This window comes from Pseudopipra pipra, chromosome 4, assembly GCF_036250125.1.
Source record: "Pseudopipra pipra isolate bDixPip1 chromosome 4, bDixPip1.hap1, whole genome shotgun sequence".
Lineage (NCBI taxonomy): Eukaryota > Metazoa > Chordata > Aves > Passeriformes > Pipridae > Pseudopipra > Pseudopipra pipra.
In genome coordinates, this window is record NC_087552.1 from 5,612,248 (window position 1) to 5,628,046 (window position 15,799).

At 40.2% G+C, this 15,799-nt stretch overlaps 1 long non-coding RNA gene across 2 annotated transcripts in view; it reads left to right on the plus strand.

Moving 5' to 3' along the window:
* Nucleotides 1-15,799, plus strand: part of LOC135412689 (uncharacterized) — a 160,212-nt gene that overhangs the window by 94,942 nt on the left and 49,471 nt on the right. For both annotated transcript variants that reach the window (XR_010429890.1, XR_010429891.1), the window contains exons 3-5: nucleotides 1,688-1,892; nucleotides 10,265-10,370; nucleotides 15,023-15,103. This is a non-coding gene — a long non-coding RNA (uncharacterized LOC135412689). The remainder of the gene's footprint in view (nucleotides 1-1,687; nucleotides 1,893-10,264; nucleotides 10,371-15,022; nucleotides 15,104-15,799) is intronic.

Below are 15,799 nucleotides of genomic sequence, written 5' to 3' on the forward strand. Positions count from 1 at the left end.
CTTGGAGACTTGCTTTGCTTATCAAAGCTAAACCACTGAAAAGCTGGTAAATAACTAAGTTCTACTGGGAAGATGAAATCCCACTGCAGATGGAGAGGTTTGCTTAACCTATAAAATAATTCTGGAATAGCTATTGTTTTGGCAAAATTCTAAAATGTAATAAAGTTTGATTGTTCTTGGCTTCTCCTAATTTGCTTACTTTAGGGTTATAGCTGATCCTCACCATGCAGATGTTAGTCCCATTACTGTTAACAGGAGTTAAATATACACAGATATATAAGAGGGACTTGACCACTTACTCTCACTGTTCCAAGGTCAGCTGAAGTCTGGACCTTTTACTTTCTCTGTGCTCCACTAACTGAGAACAAAGCTTATGCAAGACTTCCTTGGGGATCAAGGGGTCTGAGGTTTTCACAGTCCACAAGGCTAAAATTCAAATATGAAGCACAGCTGTTTGGATAGGAGTCTTGGACCTCTTTGTTTTGAACTATAGTGACCTGCTCAGACTTCCCAACACGTGAAACTCTGAAATTCCTGCAAAGCTAATGACTGGGATGTGAAAATTGCCTGGCAGGCAGACCTGGGTGAAGTGACCAATTTAGACTGCTCTGGGATTTGCAGGTGGAAGGGCTGTTCTTTCTCGTCCTTTCCCCTCTCCCTCACATTTCTAGACATGTACATAATTCCATGCACATCTCTGCATATGTGGAAATTTGAATCTATGTTCACCCTCCAAACTGCTGACCACAAAAACTACAGAACAAACTATGGTTTTGTTGCAGATGGTAACGTTCCTCTCTTCTGCCAAGTACAGGTATTTTCATGAGTCCCTGATAAGAGGTAAAATAAAAAGTGAAACAGTATGGGATAAACTAGTAAGTCACTTTAAGTAGTGATAGACCTCCACTTTCAAATTCATTCTGTATCCCCCTGGTAGTGCAGGCATTTTGAAGTATATAATACATATAAAAGTGCCAGTTAAACCTTCCCTTTGATTTAGCTGCAATTCCACAAATATTTAGAATATCAGCAATGAGTAATCTTACAGAATTGAGACATGATATGCTGGATAATATTAAAATCTCAAATAAATAGTTAAATGGACTGGCAGTAGCCATTGTGGCTTGGATGAGGTGATGACCTCAGAGGAGGATGCTTGACTGCTTGGGCTTTTCTTGAAGCCAGTGATACATCTTCTAATATCCCCTTACATTTAGAATCCAATTCCATTATCTTCTTTCCAAAAATTATATATATTAATGCCTGATTGTAACAAGATAAAGAATATTTGATCTGTTTTAGGTGTCTGACCTTTCACATTTATTTTGCTGCTGCAAACCATGTGAAATACTATGGAAGGAATGTGGAAAACCCCCACCATTCTTTATGTAGTGATATAATGAGTATCTTTCTGCATCCAAGATAATAGGAATCCCAGCATTCATGCTTACTATAAAATATAGCAAGCAAAGACTAAGTAAATCCTGGCATTTTTTAATACAGAAATAATTTTGACTGCATCTTTGGCTTGGTATGACATGGAAACTGGCGATTGTTTATGCTTTGCTACTTTTTTTGGTCTGCATTAAAATCCCACATGAGAAACAAATTTTTCTCTAGGAACAAACTGTTACTTTTTTTGGGACTGAGTTCTAATTAGCTGGGTCGTATGTCTGTTTCTTTTCAGCTGGGAAAACGCAATGCATATAAAATCCAGATGGATACCAAATGATGCTGGAACCAGCCCCGGCCAATCAGCCATGTCACTTTGATTGGAGGAAACCTATAAGCATTTAAGCAAAAATCCAAACCCAACAAGATAGTAAGAGCAGCAAACTGGCTTCACTCTGGGGTTTCATCAGAGCTCTGGCCTCCCCACACATTACTGAAAGGTATTTAAACCCTTATTTAATGTAGGATTTGTGATTTAGACCCTGAATACCAATGGCAGAAGCCATGTGGGAAGCGGGATGGGGAGGAAATTCGTCATCAGAATACATCAGGCCACAAGGACCACAGCTTTAGGGCAATGAGCTCTTTGAAGGAGCTTGAAATTCACCCTGAAATGATCCATAATATCACAGATCAATTCTTTTTGTATGGATTGGGGTTGTGGCAGAACAGCCTTTCAGAGAGCAACTGAGCACATGTGGCGATTACTCACAGTCTCGCTGTGCTCAAAAGCTCCTGGGGTTTCACCAGATTGAGAGCGAGATTTTCAGAGAAGTCTGAAGGAGAGGCAGGCAGTGCTTGTGGAGGGATGGAGCAGCATCTGGAATCCCTACGGATAACTGCAGGAATGTTTATTATTCTTTGTTTATTATTTTGAGTGTGTACTCTCTCCCTCTTCCTCTCTTTGTCTCCCTTTGTTATTTGTGTAATAAAGTTCCTCTAGGCACATAAAGTAAGTCATCTGGAATTGTGCAACTCCTTCTGCCAGGAAGTTGGAAAAGCCCCTCTCCTGTGCAGAGAGAAAAATACAGACTTGTTGCAACCATTGAGAAGTTACAGAAATACAGCATTCGTGTTTGAGTTACACTGAAGAGCAAAGAGCTATGGCAAATAATTGTGCTTCTCACTGTTAAAAAATTCTTCTTTTATCCTGTCTAAGGTGTTATGTTTATTTAAAACTTGAAAATTAATTTGTATATTTTAAAATAAAAAAAAAAGCACGTAAAGTACATTAGAAGGGCTCAGTGTCAAAGTCACTTTCCCCGCCACTGGGTGCAGAGAAGGAAAAGGAAATGAGTAAGGAGAAAGGAGCATCTTTGCAGCCACATGGCTAGTGAAATTTTCTGTTTATTCTTTGGGGGAAAAGCAGAGTAGCTGCAGAGCTGCTGGTTGGAGAGGTGCCGGGACTGTTTTTATTGGCAGGCGAGGCTGAGTGGCTGAAAGGTGGCCATTAACACCCTGACACCAAGTGCTGACAGGGCGATTATAAGATTAACACCCTATGTTATATTAACAGTGTCAAAACCTCCCCTTACCTGTCAGTGAGAAATAATGGCACGAAGGAAAACATTATAGACATACAGAGATTTTAACACGAAAATACCACACAGCTGCTTTTTCAAATGGGTCTAAATATCTAGATGACCTACTAAAGCCCAATAAAATGAAAAACCATATTTTAAATTAATTTTAAATCACAGTTTCACAAATGTGCTTGGCCACTTGCCTTGCAGTTTTTATGCCACAATTGTCCCCTTTCCAGTTTAAGAGCATGTATTTCTACACATATTTTAATTATATTTCATATGGTATGTGATGATAGTATATTCTGTATGCCATATGATCTGTAAGATCTACTCACAGAATGCGTAATACATATTCTATATACATATATATATAAAATTCAGTTTCTAAACAAGATCAAGACAGAGTCAAGGCATCCAAAATGCCAGAAAGTGTTCATGTGTTGCATAAGAAAAGTTCAGTAGTTTTAAGTCATGTTTTGGGGATTTTCAGAGTTGCAATTCCATCGTATCATGAGGGCTTAAAGGTTATTGAAAGCCCTTAACGAAGTGGATGTAGTTCACTTAAGACTTGTTACAAATTACTAAAGAGCCATCTGAAAAGTTCAAATGTCTCTGAAACAGATCCAACAGAAACATTTAATAACTAAACAAGCATAAAGGATGGATTTATGAGTACTGTTTAGTTTGGGGGCTGCTGGAAGACAATGCAAAAAATTCACAAACACTTCCAGAGCTTCTGTTAAATGAACACTGTGCCTGAAAAAAAATGGACTATTTATTATATGATTAGAATTGCCAAAGGTAGGGAGTTTCCAATAAACAGGATTCTAGTTTTAGGAACAACCTGCTAAAGTATTTGTATGTGTAATTTTATTACAGCATCTGCTTTGGCTGACACAAAGGACTCCAGGGCAATTCTGAACTTTCAAGTCATCTATAGAATTGAGTGTTTTCATCCACATATCTTTTGTACTTCAAAAAATGAAAAATATGACATAATTCAGAGAAAATTATGTTTAATCATGTTTTATTAATGATATTCAGGCAGTTTTCCATGCTGACAAGAGCCTCAGAATATTTTCTGAAATGTTAGAAATGCCTTTAGAGATTTTTGGCATTTCAAAAAATTTGATTTTCAAAATGAGGAAGAGACAAGAAATACTATCAAGATAGTAGGATATTTAGTGGCCTAATTTATGATAAGATCAAGTGGCCATTAAAAAGACACTCAAGCAGTGAGATCTTGCATACAGTGCAGTTTTCTGGGAATTTAAGTAATACATGTAGGCTTTGTTTGCCAAATGAATGACACAGACTTAAGCTAAAAATGCTTATCTACACTGTTTTAGGTGTTCAGCAAAGGTGTAGTTCCCCCTGCTTTATTTTACTTTTCTGAGCAGACATAAGAGACTTTGTGGGAACCCTGATTTGTGTTTATCTGCCTCTGGAAGAGAGCAAAATTCCTTTTTCCTAGTAAAGGGAAGATCATGCAGCTCTCCTGTCCAAAGGACCTCTGCTGGGTGAGACAGAGATGAGCTTTTCAAGTGTTGCTTCTGCTGGAGAGCACTAAGGGGGGATTATGGGCTTGGTAGTGCTAAAATCAGTGATCAGTGCACGCCACAGATCCGCTGTCTCTGAGCTATGAATGGGAGCAGAGCAACAGGCTGTATCTGCTAATCTTTGTCCTTTTCTTTCTGCACATCTTCGGTGAGACATGGAGAGATGATGGGTCACATTCTGCCCCAGCCTAAGACCTTCTTTCACACTTGCAGATCAAGACAGACTTTGGCAAAGCTGGGGTGGCAGTCAACAAAGAAGAAAAAAAAATAAAGCCACAACACAATGAAAACCACCAAATTGTTACTAAACTATGAAATCATGTGTAGACATGAAAGTGGGAGGAGAATTACCTAAGACCTTATTTACAAAGGAGTAAAGACATAAAAGATGACCTTCTGTGACCACTAAAAGGATAACTTCATCAGGATATATTTGTGCCAGAACACGACTCTCACATGTCAATCATGCTGAAGTGCCAGAGAATTTACTGTAGTCATTTGCAAGGGGCTTTGAGTGAGCAAGGTATATTTTTTTTATTTTATTTTTATTTTATTTCAATTTTTTATTTTTGGTTGGTTGAGTTTTTCTTTTTCATTTTTTTTTTTTTTTAATTTGATCTGATGCCTTTACACACCTGGAAGAAAACGAATATACACTCCCAAGATAAGATTCATGGTCTTGCCACCACCGTGCAGCCCAGTCAAAGAAAAAAAGTGATTTTAAAATGACCTGTGTAAACCATGTTTTAGTGTTATGTGACAAGCAGTAAATAATCTTAGTGCTTTTTTTAAAAAATAAAAGCCATGTATTGTACCTTTGCCTCAGACAAATTGCTGAGTGACTTAAAACTCACCAACTTTAGAATCAAAAATTCCTCCTCCTCCAGAACCAACATGACTCTAATAGCACAGAAATCACATCTTCAGCAATCCCTACATTATCTGTGATGTGAGGTGTCTAGTCTCAGCTATAAGATGTGCTTATTTTCTTTGTTCTGGCTTTCCCAGAAAGGCAGCATGTGAGTGATCACTGGCAGTCCTGGGAAGACGTGGAGGGCACATATTGCTGTAGGTGTGGGAAAAGAAGAAAACGACACGTACTCTGTGTATCCATGTATTAGCCTGTATTAGGGATATACTTTATCAGCTACTTACATATTTTCCAATGAAAGCATTTAATTAATTCTGATTTAAATTTTAGAAAGCCAGTAAAAAGTGAAAATTTGTCCTATAAATGTTGGCCTGTGTTGTGCAAGGTCACCTAGGAGCACTAAGAAATCTGGGGGAGGAGGTGGAACAGAGCACACAGACAAGCCACATTTTAACATTGACAACTGTTGTCCACCTCTGTATCTTTTTATCTGCATTGCTTTGCCTTCCTTAACATATGGCTAGGGAAGGATGGATTTTTAAGGTATTTACAGCATAGTATACAGAAAACACTACTTTCTCCTCTCTTTCAAAAACACCTCAGTGCACTATTTGGAGACTCTTTTTTTATAATTGCTTTAGATGGATCAATTTTATTTTTCCCCCTTTACTTTCCAGGCTATTTTAAGCACATAAAAAGAACTCTGCCGCTGTCCTGGTTATGCTGAAAAAAATCCCCAAACTCTTACATATATCAGTGACTTCATAGTGAGTTGCAACAGCAACACCAAGTGAAAGAATTCCTGCTTAGAGCATTGTAGTTTGGAAATGAGTCAAAACTGGACAGAGTATTGAACAGTGACTGCTGTCAGCAGCTGACTTTTCCCATATAACCTTCACAGATCCCAAGTGGGAAGTTTACATCACCAACATCCCACAAGCATGGACAGATGGAATCAAGGCACTGTCCACAGGGTTGCCCCGAGGGCACAGCTCTACTGACGCCACCACAACATCCCAAACCAGAATAGCTGTATGGATATGAGCCCCAAAGACTTTCCCATCCCCACTCCATGTTATATATGGGCAAAATACTTCCATACTTGAGAAAAGGAACACAGTAAAATGTCCAGGGTAGCTCTGTTGGCTTCGTTGTTATTGTTCCTATTTGTTTATTATCATCTGTCAGGACTGACGGGTGTTTAGAACAAAACAAGCTCCGGTTTTGAAACGCTGCTTAATGAGAGGAACAAGTTTCAACTTTATTCTCTGCTTTCATGCAACCAGAGGTTCTGTTTATTTAGAAAGCTAACATTTATACAGATTATGCACTCGCAGTGGTTCTGTGCCAAAAAACACATGACTGAAATGGGTCTTTCCATCACTCTTTCAGCGTTGACCTATGATTGTTTTTACAGGAACTGGATCTTTTAAGCAATAGCCTCTGGTGGAGCAAGGGGAAAGCACGGCACCTTGTGCAATGATTTGCAAAAGGTGGCTTGGGCAAAAGGATATGTGAATACTCCAAATACTATTTGATTGCAGTAACTTCCAGTGAGAGTGGGAAGGGTCATCCAGCAAAGCTGAATGATGGGGGGAAGGTCACCAGTTTAAGGAAATCAAATTTTTATGCAATGTGATTGTTTTGATTGATTAAGCCATCCAACAAACTTTTCAAAGTATTAAAACTGGTAAAGTAAGAATTATTAGAGGTGGCAAATTGAGCTGAAAAAGTCACTGAGTAATGATTCAAGTTCTAAATTTGCTGTTGTTGTATGTGCTCCTTATTATCCTGCTCTTGAAAATGTTTGAAATGTTTCCTAAGTGAGTAGAGTCCTAAGAAAGAAATGCTTGTCTTGTGTTTGTATGTAACTGTATATTTAAAACTCTTTTAAAAAAAATCACTCAGTGCAAAAAAATGGAAAATTATTATGCTCAGAAGGATCTATCTGGCCACTGCATTTGTAGTAACATATTATCTTCAGGAGTAAATATCCAGCCTGACAAATGTCCTGTGTATCAGTCAGTGAGTAGAAATATTGTAGAGGTGTGTGGTTAGAGAGTGCTTGAAAACTCTTGATTTTTCTGGCTTGAATATCTTTCCTGGGAGACAATGGTCTTCCTATGGAACCACTCTACAAATTAAGGATGTATGAAAAAAGAAACATCTTTCTGCTTTCCAATATTTTTCCAGTTGAAAAATGGTGACAAAGCTGTAGGATGTGATTCCCCCCCCTTCACATTCTCACACTTTCTAAATGTTTTCCAACTGGCAAAACAGCCAGTGTTACTTTGTGCTCTTTCCTGCCTTTGGAAAGAAAGTAGGTTTAAAGTACAGGAAAGCCCTGTTTGAAAACAGTGCTAGTATTTCTCTGTTCTGAACTATTTTTGGAGAAAAGAGTAGAATCAAATTATTATTTGTTTCATAACTATGAAATGAAAAATTCACCAGTTCAGAAAACATTCTCGTCTGAAACATCCTCCTAGAAGTGTATTTTTAACTTGGAATTATTTTTCACTCACCTTTGTGTTGACACTCTTTAGTTAAGCCAAGTCTATCTTACAGAGTCACAGTCTCTCAAAAGATTTTTCTGTATTTTCCTTTGAACAGACATCTGTGGGCTGATTTGCATCAGCAAAGTGTTCATTAAAAAGGATTAAGCACAGTTAAGCACTGCAGCCCCATGAAAGAAAGTGAGGCTAAACACCATGCACCTTCTCTCCATTGAAGGTGCCAACCCATGCGTCCTAATTTAGGGGCTTTTTGCCTCCCATACATCAGGAAACCTAAAACTTTTCATAATATAGCACAAATTACCTCTTCAGCTACTGAGTAAATAATCACTGTTGACTTCTCTCCTGCACAGCTTTTACCTCAGGGCTGTGTGTTGGTGGCACAAAATGTGCTGTGACTTGGGGGCAGGAGGGTGGTCACTTGGCTCTTTCTCCGCTCAGCCATTCCCGTCTTTCCCCCTGTTCCTGCCCAAAGCAAGAATTAAGTGCCTAAATTGCTTTGCTCATCACTTTACCAGTGGACCCACTGCTTCTTTTAGTGGCTGCAATTCCCTTAGCACAGGGCTTGGGACCACTCGTGGAGGTAGATGTGACTCACCCCTGCTGGGGGAAGCCACTCAGTGTGGGGAAGCTCCCCCAGACCCAAACCAACGGGAGAAAAGCGTGACTTGGAAAGACAGCAGGAATTCCTTTCCTTTCATCTCCTGTGCTTTAATTTCCATCAAGAAGGAGGCAGTTGGACTCATTTCTGAGTAGGTTCTCCCCATTTGAGACAGAGGTAAAAGATGCAGAGTAAAAGCAGGATCCAGAGGTGGGTGAACCTGCTCTGTGTCTTTGCACAACTGTCCCAAAGTGAGGAAAATGCTGCAATTTAATATTTATTTGCTGAGCTGCCCCATTTCATCATATTACCCTTTTCTGCTCTGTCTTGTAAGTGCTGCAATTATCTGCCATGCTGCTTAAATGAAGATTTCTCTTCACAAAAAGGAGAAGAGGGTCCAGACTTTCACTATATTTCCTACACCCTAACAGAGTTTACTGAAGTGGTTGTACGGTTTAGCAGATTTTCATCCTGTAATTACATGTTGTGTCTGAAGGCTTCTATTAAAGCTGGGGATGGAAGCTCCTCAGAAGACTTAATAAATAACTGAAATGTGTAAGACTCTCTTTATTCAGAAAATCTGCCTGGAAAGCTCATAAGAAAAGGCTTTCCTGTGAGATTTTCTATACTTCCTACTTGAAGAGAGGCTGGAAACCTGAGAAGAGTCATTCTGTTCCAGCTAAAGTGGGTAGGTGCCAGGGGTTTAGGCGGCTGAGGGAGAGGCAAGGGGAGGAAAAGGGAGTTACACATTTTTTTTTTTCAGAAATTCAGGTTCATCTTGAGTTTTTGGAAGAAGTTAGTGTTCAACTTTTGTTTTGTCTGAACAAATTTCTTCACTGTTATTTTGTCTAAATCATCTGGCTTAAGTGGGCTTGGCTTGCCTGAGAAGTCACATTGAATTAATAGGTCTGTTCACAATGCGTACGTTGAAGCCTGTTTGTAAATTCCTACAAGAGCTAATGTGCTCTGTGCACCTCTTGCCAGGCACATGGAACCTCTTTTCCACTACACACAGGACACTTTATTGGAGATGTGCTTGCACTGGGCTTCAACCAAGCTGAAGCTAAGCTGAGCTGAGCTTCCAGGAGGGTCTTTGGTCCAGGAACATCAGTCAATATGAACTTATTTTGATGAGAGGTGCTACATTTTCCAAAAGAAGAGACTTCATTTCTCTCTGCTTGTGCTATTTAAGACCTCTGCAGTTCAGCTTTTAGGGTGCTGAGATAGCCTTCATAACTGATAGCCCCTTCACAGCTTGGAAACTATGATTTGATTTTGGCTAGTTCAACGGGACATCACTTGAAAATCTTAAGCAGAAATTATGGCATAAAAAGCAAAGAACCTGGCAAATTCTTTACCATATTTTCATCCCCGAAGAGGAATACACGTACATACATGTATAGAGAGAGGGTCACACTGTGCTTAGGTATGTGAGATACAGAGTAAGATTCCACCAGAGGAGTAGATGTGCAATTTGAGTAATGAAATAGATAGATGTATGAGAGTGTAGTGTTGCAAACAGAGGCAAAACAGTCTGAATCAATCATGGACAATGGTCAAAGATGTTTGAAGCGCAAAATTCAAGAAACTAAGAAAGGAAATGAGAAATAAACTGCAGACAAATTATGAAACAGCCATTTTTTTCCTCATCCAAGCTTTATAGTTAATTTTCAATAGCAGGAAAAGTATGTTAAGAATATGCAATGCTGATGAGCTCAGAACCACAATGTTTTTTCACACAGGTCCAGCGTCAGGACATACTCAGGACATCTCCCAGAAGCTCCAAAACAATTTGCTTTTGGACTTTGAGACCATGAAACCAGAGGGACCAAATACAGTCCCTCAGAGGTACGCAGTGCTTCAAAGTCCAGTCTCACAAATGAAAGATACAGTTGTCCTCCCTCCCCCCTCCCCCCAAAGTGTCATCAGTAAGGTGTCAGGAAGAAACATGATTTATAAGAAAAATCCATCAGATTTTAGTTTGGCTTCAATGTGTTTACAATGTAAATGACACACAAAATGACTTCTGCCAGTGGTTTGTTGCCACCCTTCTCCAAAGCAGTGATGGGTGCAATATTTTTCAGATTCCTGGCTTGAAATAGGGCAAAAATTAGTATTTTTATGTCCTTTCTTGAAACCAGTCTCTATAAGGTGTCTCATGTCTGACATGAGACAAGAGTCAAGGCTCTTCCAGGAGAGTAGCTCTGTCCTATACTGTGCTACCAAGAATAAATACTCTCTGAGCAGAGGTGCCAAAAGAGGAAAAAAAAGAAATCCCTCCCTTTCATTTTTTTTCTTTCCTTGCAAGGCCCAACATGCTGTCTTTGGACAGATTTCAATCCCGCTTTAATTCATTAAAAAAGTGAAACAAAATCACCATTTACATCCTTGACAGCTGGCAGGTTTTATGTGTTCTTACTGCTTCTGCCAAGTCAAAAAAAAGTTTTCATTCAGCTCTGTCATGGATCTTTGCAGTGCTGGAAGTGTGAGAGATGTCAAAATGTACTCATAACAATGACATACAGTACCTGAAGGCAGGAACGTATTATGCTAATGTACTAGTGTAAAGGAAGTTACAATTCTCCTTTTCACTTAAAAAAAAAAAGGAAGAAAAACAACAAAAAACTCCGCGACAACATCAGAAAACATAGCAGTCCCGAAAGAGGGAGCATTTTGCTTTCCTCAAAGCCATCTGACATGTTCCAAGAGCTCTCTGTTCATCAGATTGCATTCCAGCCTATAGTGGGGGTGGGGGGAAGAGGGAAGGAAAGGCAAAAATTTGGTGGTTTATTAGCATTTCTTGATTCTTGTTGCTTCTGTGAGATGAGAATGGTGGATGAGCAGTTCAGATGCTGGGATGGGCTGCCAAAGTGCTACAGGCAAACCCTGCTGCTGCTGCTGCTACTGCAGACTCGGCAACATGGACTCTTCCCTACTGGGTATCAAGGTCGTGGAATTTAGGAATTTGCACCCCTATGCACCCCTATGTGATTGGGTTTGCAATATGCCCCAAACAGGGCACCAAATGGAAACATTACAGTGATTGTAAGGCAGTGATAACAGTGCCCTGCAGCTACTTGGGTAGAAATAGGAACAGAAATGGCCTCCAATTTACATTTTCTGCTCTTCCACAGCCCTAATAAGAGACTAACAGAAGGAAAACCCCCTTCAAAGAGAAAGCAAACATGGCAGAGCTGAGGCATGATGCAAAGCCCCAGTGTTTTATGTCCCAGTGCACGTAGATCAAGCCTAGACCACATTGCAGAGAATACATAACTCGCAGGCCTACAATCTGATCCTGTGCATTCACGCTGTACTCAGCCCATGTGTTCCTTGGCCAGAAAGGGGCTGTACAGAAAAGCTTGGCAGCTGTTTGAATTCTGTGGAATTAGGTAAAGTTATCTAGATTACAGTTCAACAAAATCTTAGTTGCCACTTGAATTTTTGATGGGGAAAAAGATAAATCAGGCCCTGCTGATACTGCATTTCCTTGTCTGGCTGCCCACCCCAAGGAAATGCAAATGTGAGTTAAATCCTCCTAAGCACAAGTGTAAGAGTCGAAACTTTCCATTTCCACCCTGCACAGCTGTTTACATTAGAGAGAAACCCTTTTGGAATAAAAGAAGAGAAGCACCCCATGGTATAATTACAATGAGCACACCCCTGCTATCATTTCCAGAGGCGTTTGGGAGGGAGCTGCCACAGCTTTCAGAACTGAATCCTCACTCAGGAAGGACAGATGCCAGATCATTATTCTTGGCTTTAAGATAGAAAATAGCTTATGGGCATAAGATGCTATTTACTGCCTACAGTACATTTCAAAGAACAGCTATCTTGTCAATCATACACCCTTTGTATTGCTTGACTAGGTCATTTTAGTTTTGCTGTGGTTAGTTATTTTAAAATCAGTGTTATTCTTATGATCAGCTATCCCTTATCTGCAGTGGTGCGAATAGCTTGGGGTTGCGACTTAAAGACCACAAATATGACTAGTCTTGGCTCTGAAACTTTGAGACCCATAGGCACAGTCTTTTCTTACAGAATGCAATCATTATGGCATGCACACAGCCCTGAGCTATTTCACTTATTAAGCCAACAACTGCTTAAAATGGCAAGCTGCTCTTGGAAAAATCAACTTGGTGCTTTTTGCCTGTACAAGATCCCTTTTGATACACATAAATTTTGAGAAAATCTAAGCCTAGGGCAATTGTCTACCTCTGAGATACAGTTACAGCAGGATAATGAGGAGACTCTCAGTTACATTGCTGTGCTCATCTTCACCCACAGTACTGTGGATGCAACAGGCAGAAATTATTTGTTCTCCGCAAGAGAACAAAAAAAACCCCACACCAGTGGAAATGTGGCTTTGTGTGCATTTCTGGGATGAGGGAGATCCAGAAAAACACCAAACTGAAGGAGCAGGAACAGTGTGGTGTCTTTTACCAGAACTGGTTCTGGGAACCTGTGAGGGTGGTGAGGCACTGGCACAGGTTGCCCAGAGAAGCTGTGGATGCTCAAAGCCAGGTTGGATGGGGCTTGGAGCAACCTGATCTACCAGGTGTCCCTGCTCATGGCAGGGGGTGTGGAATGAGGTGATCTTTAAGGTCCCTTCCAATCCAAGCCATTCTTTGCTTCTATGATTATCAGTGCTGTTTCTCAGAAATCCCCTGCTGTTACACCCAGAGCCACTGGAGAGGTGACGTGTAGACGTTGTGTTGGTTGACAAGCAACAAGCTTGTCAAGCAACAAGCTTGTTGGTTGACAAGCAATCAAGCATTCAGGGCTTTGCATCTGGATGAAGTCTTTCATTCACAGCTTCTCCGGGCAACCTGTTTCATGTATAATCACAGTCATGCTTTTCCTATGCCAAAATTACCTTTTGGTTGCCCTTCCCAAGCAGGTTGCAGTGCATGGCACTCTGGCTGTCCTCCCTGTGGGGAAGCCACGCCTTTCACCAGGCTCGGGTGTATGGTTGGACATGTGCAAAGTGCTGCCAGCACTGAGGGCTCTGGAAGTCTTCAAGATAAAGTGCACTTTCTGAAAGTAAGATTACTCTTATTACTGAGATGATGTGGAACTGTTTCTTTTATTAGGAACCTTTTCAAATCATTTAATTATCATATTAGTTGTGTTCATAGCTTATATTCTAAGAGCACAATTGTGTGGCTGAATGAAAGATTGTCTCCTGCCAATTTCATTGTACAAACAGCCCGGAGCTCTCTCTGCCTTAAATATATATCCAGAAGGGGGTTGAACGTGTGTGAGAAGTGGAGACAAACTTTGGAAACAAAAAGGAGCTCTTAACCAAGGTCTCTTTAAAAGAGTCTTGCTAATTTTTTAAAATAATAATGATCTTTTGAAGACTGAAAAAAAATAGTTCTGTACTCTGCTCAGTGGTGATCAAATGGTTTCACAGTTGTCTACAATCAATAAGATTTTACTTTGGCCCTATCAAGGTAAATTTAAAAAAAATCATGAAATTCTGCAATTACACATCTGGGAAAGTTCTGCTTTTCCACATGAAATATATGGCAAGCCTGGAGTATTCGGACTGCCAAAAAGCAAATCTCCACACCATATAAATGATGCAGTTGAAAAAATTATTAACTTATGAAACTTATAGCCAGCAGGGTTGTAGAAATATTATATATAGGCATATAGAGAAATCAGTAAATAGAATTGCTATCAAGTATGACTATTTTATTTTTTTTTAATATTCCAAAGTTATTCTCCCTTTGGAACAGGGAGTTAAAAATGCAATGGCACAAGAATTCAGAAATATTTCTAGAAAGGAAAAAAGCAACCTTTAGAAGATACAATCCATTGCACAACACCTCTGTATGTCAAAATTATATCCTTCCTTTAATTCATTTGGAAGGAGAAATGACAGTGTTTAATCAGAGAAAGCATTTTGGTCACAGTACAACAATGCATTTTTCAAAACTGCATTTTTCCGGTGAAGTATTCTTTTCATGAGAGGCTTGGTCAATCCTCTCCCTTTTTCCTCATCTGCTGGTACATCGCACTGGCTGGAAAGGCATCTCCTCTAGGCTGGGAAAACCTGTGACCACCATGTACTCTGAAATCTACTCAGGAAGCCCCAAATGGCGTCAGAGTGGCCAGCTCCATATTCCCAGCCAGGTGTTCCGCATGAGGACATGAGGTGTCACCACGGCAGCTGGTGGCTGTAATGCACCTGCATGGAAGCTGCTGTGCCTCTCCCGGTGCCGGCAGCTGCAGGAGCATTGCTGTTTGCTGAGGCACTGGAATGCTCCTCACCCAGCTGTGCTCCACTGGACAGCTCTCCCTGGGCTGGAAGAGCAGTGCTGACAGCAGGGTGACACTAACGTTGGCCAGCTGACAACCAAAAGTTGCCTACACACACCCTTGATTGGACTCGATGTCCTTCCTTTGACCCTCAGCTCCTTCCTCTGACTCTGAGTAATGAGTGTAAGCACTCCCAGATACTTCAATATATCTTTTTTCTATTTTTCTTCTAGCAGAGTGGATATTCCTCCTTCATTGCTCATAGTCCTATTTGTCTGTCTTCTAAAGAAGCGAACACATCTGCTGGGGGGTTGGTGAGTCTGAGCTCGTTCATTAGGAAGGGTTCATGAAATACTTGATACTACTCAGGTAGCTTGTGATAGCATCCTCCTCACAGCTGGAGAATTTTATTTCCAATACACCTGCTGAAGAGCCATATCCTATACTAGGACCAGCCACAGACTGGACATGTGCTTGGGGCTTGTCCTCTTGTATAATTCAAAACAAAATGGAGAAAAATACCTTATTGAGCATGAATTTCCCAAGAGAATATGGCTGAACTTGTCTGCAACTAAGTCACAGTTGGTTGCATACTCTGCTTGCCTAAATTCACACTTTCCAGTCCATCTGTGAGGATTATACTTCAGACAGTTGTTTAAATGGTCATATCAAACATAACAAAATTTCGGGACATGGGATGCTTATTATTCCAGGAAGATTTCTTAAGTACATCAGTAGCATGTTTTCACATTTGATTGTAAACCAAAGAATGGCTGCAAAAGACAGTCATTGGCAGGGCTGAGCCACAGTACCACCCTACTATCAATAATATCAATATATGGCAGCAAACTGCTCCTCCATGTGTCTGCATGGGAAAAGTCTTAAATGCAAAGCCTGTGTGATAGACCAAGAAAACCTCCCTAAATAATTGTGGACCAGAAAATTATTTTTTTTTCCCCATGAATGGGGTGTTTTACAGCATGTTTCTGTCTGAACAGCAAAAATGGTCA